This window comes from Gopherus flavomarginatus, chromosome 6 (genome assembly GCF_025201925.1).
Source record: "Gopherus flavomarginatus isolate rGopFla2 chromosome 6, rGopFla2.mat.asm, whole genome shotgun sequence".
Lineage (NCBI taxonomy): Eukaryota > Metazoa > Chordata > Testudines > Testudinidae > Gopherus > Gopherus flavomarginatus.
In genome coordinates this window covers 21206652-21210934 of record NC_066622.1, presented here as the reverse complement: position 1 = coordinate 21210934, position 4283 = coordinate 21206652, and positions in this window count along the sequence as shown.

Below are 4283 nucleotides of genomic sequence, written 5' to 3'. Positions count from 1 at the left end.
CTTGGGGGTCCCTGTAGCAGCGGCTGAAACCGGAGCCGCGGGGCGGGGCCGGCCCGGGCGGGAGGCGGGGAAAACCCGGAACAGAGAATCCAGAGCGGAGCCGGGCGAGGCGCGGGGGAAAACGCGGCACCTGGATCCCGCTGGTGTTACGGAAGGGAGGAAGGGCTCCCTGGAGCGCTGGGGCTGGAGCGGAGCCCGGGTCGGGAGCGTGGAGCGCAGGGTCCAAAGCAAAACCCCACGGCTGGCGGCACGTCCCTATTGCCACCCCTGCCTCATCACCAATCCCAAACAGGGCCGCCGAGCAGGGTCGCCCAGAGGATTCAGGGGTTCTGGGGCCAGGGCCGGCTTTAGGAAGTGCGGGGCCCAATTCGAATACCCGGCGGCGGTCCGGGTCTTCGGCGCCACTGAAGGACCCGCCAGCGAAGACCCAGAACTACTGAAGGACCCTCCACCGAAGTGCTGCCAGAGACCCGAACCGCCGCTGTGTGAGTACAAATTAAAAAATGAGGCACTCTTCTTTAGGGCGCGGGGCCCGATTCGGGGGAATTGGGGAAATCGGCCTAAAGCCAGCCCTGCCTGGGGCAAAGTGGGGGAGCTGGGGCGCTTGTACTCACCCACCGGCGGTCCAGGTCTTCAGCAGCATTTCGGCAGCAGGAGCCCCTTCACTTGTTCTGTGTCTTCGACAGCACTGAAGGACTCCCCGCTGCGGAAAGCCGTCGAAGGCCCAGACCGCCGCCAGACCAGGGCTCGCGGGGCCCTGAGAGCGGGTTCGGGCCCCGGTGAAAATCATTTTTGGGGCCCCCCCCAGCAAGGGCAAACTGGCTAAACAGGGCCTGGGAAGCTGGATCCCGGGCCCCCGTCCGGACCGCAGGGCACCGGTAATTTGTACCGGCTTCCCTCCCACTCTCATCAGCCCTGATCCCAAAACCTGAGCTTGGTTTACATCTCGTGGGGATCGAGAAATAACTTGCATGGGTTGGTCTGTGAGATTTAACCTCCCCCCGCCTGCTGGTCTTGGCAAGGTCACTGCTACCGGTTCTCCTCTAACCCCGGGGGTTGGGGAGCTGCCCTGCCATTCTAACCTCACTCTTCTCACTGCCTTGGCCCCTTCCCAGTGCCAGCCTCTCACATTCTCCCTTGGTTCTCCCCAAGATTCCTGTCCACCACCTACTCTCTGCACTCCCTGCCTCTTCCAATTCCCACTCCTTCTCCCTTGCTTCTCTCAGCTCCCTTTCTGCACCCACATTCTCCTGTCTCCTCCCACACCCCAAACTCCCCAATCCCCCCTTTGTTTGCCATCTTTCCTCCACATTCCCCAGCACATGCCTCAGTCTTCCTCCTGCGCAAGGAACCTATCTGACCCTGCTATTTCTTCATATTCCCCAATTCCCCCTCTGATAACGTCCTGCTGCCCCCTCCATCCCCAGCACATCCTCTGCTCTTCCTTCTGACCCCCCATATTCCCATCTCCCCCTCCCAGGCTCCTTTTCACAATCTCCTACAGTATCTTAACTTCAGTTCCATTGAAAACAATGACCATCTTTATTAGGGGTAGGCACACTTCCTTATGCAAAGTCTGTAGGAAAACATTGACTATCTTGCCTGATGCTTCAGTCCTGTTGAAACTGATGGAAGATGGTAACCCTTTGGAACAAGGGCAAAAATTAAAGAGAAACCTGTAGTTCATGAGGTTAAAACACAGAAAATATCACAAGGCTCACAACAAAATCATGAGCGCGAGCAACTCTGAAAAAAATGTTTCTTCTAGCTCTCAGGGTTGTGAAGTGACCCTGCCAATCCAAATGGGAACCGAGTGTAACTAATGCTGTGTTGTCTGCCTAACTCTATAAACAGCCAGAAACAAGACTCAGCACAATTTTTGTATTGCTTTTAACTATATATCCAGTTGAAAACATTATACGTATATCAAAGGTGATTATTCTGGTATTAGCTTATGCTCCTTATGCTTATGGGAATAAGCTATCAACCAGTTTAAGGCATCTCTCTATATTATGTTCCCACTCTGGGTTGTACCGCTTTAACTATTTAGTAATTTATTACACACACTCTAATCAAAATAGTTAAATCGGTAGGCCTGAGAGATGTGACTGCTCCAGTCCTTGGTTCAAAGCATAAGGATGTCATTCTAAAAAGCCTAATTTTGACAATGAACATGTCATCATAAACTTTCATTGCTGATCTGTTTATGGGTCAGTATGAACCCCACTGGTGATGGGAAAAGCAGAGCAAAGGAAGGAGGAAAGATACAAAGACAAGAAAGAGGGAAAGAAACAGAAAGAAGCTTGAGGAGGGAGGAGAAACAAATAGGGGCCTAAAAAGGAGAGCAAATTCTCCCACTGAGAGATGCTGAAATCAGTTTGCGATCCTTGATGTTTGTGCAAAAACCTCTCCTTGATATCAGAGACAGAGCTGCTGTGACTTGAGGGTATTATGTAGTCTAAAATGTATGCTCCAGCCCATAGACCATAACTGAAAATGGAATTTAGCCCTTCTGTTTCCCTTCCTGCTACCTCCATATAAAAATAAACTATATCATGTTTCAGGCAAAAAGGGCAAATTAACTACAATTTAGATTTCAGAGTGGTGGCTGTGTTAGTCTGTATTAGCAAAAACAACAAAGAGTCCTTGTGGCATCTTAGAGACTAACAAATGTATTTAAATTTAGTCTCTAAGGTGCCACAAGGACTCCTTGTTGTTTTTACAATTTAATGTTAATGGTAGTCTGAGAAACAGCCAGTAGATGGTGCTATAGCTCTAGCCCAACAGTTCCATTTTGAATTTATTTTAAAAATTACTTTAATTTCTCCTCACAGTATAATTTTGTATTTAATCTTGAGCACCAAGGCTCATTTCTTTATGTGGAGCCCTTATTCACTGATAATAGTATCAACACACATTCAGGTATTAACAAGTTCCTATTATTTGCCAATGCCTCCTGTAGTGTATTAATATGGGTGTGTAATAGGAATAAGGGCATGTAGGTTTCAACTCAGGCTAGTCTTATGCAGTGTATGAGTGTAGAGACACAAAGAGACCCCTTTCCATAACATGCTTGTGCAAAAGAGAAGCCACAATATCAGTCCTCCTGATACACAAGACCTATAGGTTGTGGAGACACAGCACTAGAAACCCCAGAAGCAAGCTGGCCATTGCCTTCAGTTCCTGGAGAAATTATCTCTGAGTTACTCATACTTTCCCTGTAGTAGGGAACTTTGCAGTGCCCCATCACTGCAGGGGCTGGCAATCTAATTGTTTTGGATGCCCTCTGGTGGTAATTCTTATTACCGTTTTTCTTTGCTTAGGAAATGCATCTTGGATAGCATGTAGCCTGGGGAATTCTTCGCAACAAATTGGGAGTATCTATGTTTGGAGAGTGAGAAATGAAAGCATGATAAATTGTTAGCAAAATTCTTGGCCTCTGTCATTGCTAAGGAAGAAAACCAAACCAAAAATCCCTCATGTGTGCAACACACCAGAGAGATGCTATGAAAGCTCTATGGAATTATGGAACCACAAAGCTCACCAATCTAAACGAAATACCAATTCAGCTACAGTGATAGATATAAAAACTGAAGCCCCAGATTAATTAATCTTCCTCAAGTTGTTAATTTAAGTCCTGTAGCCATAACTGTGCATAAGCTTTTTCAGAACATGCAGCTTTGTCTTTCCCATGCCAGGAGAAGGACGTGAAGACACTGTTTGTAGTTAAGGAAGGACTTTCACAATGGGGCAAGTTTCATAAAGGACATTGCTACAGCAATTCATTTACTGTGTCAGTCATTGCATGGGTGTCTTTTATTATGACTACATATGTGTTTGAATAAGCGCACTCTCCCCCTCACAGCTTCTCCTCCCCCTCACAGGTTTCTCCAACAGTGAAGTCATCATCCCAGACATGACATCAGTCTCCCCACAGAAGGGGGTTAAGGAATCACACCTTCAGAATTCTGGCTTCTCTGCAAGACAAGGTTCAGATAAGCACAGAAAAAAACAAACAAACCACCTTTGCCCTAGACTTGCATATGGCTTCAGCATGCTCTTTATCAGCTACTGCTTCATCCCAGTGGTGGGTAATGGGAAACCTGTTTCCTTTACCTCTCTGGCAAGGGTATCATGAGGCTCAATTCGTTCACATTTGTAAAATGCCTTGAGATTCTCATCTGAAAGGGCTATACATGTACAAAATACATCACAATTAGTAAAAAGGGCACGGGGCGTACCTAAATATGAATTACTCATGGGTTCATTTAAGTCCTTTCATT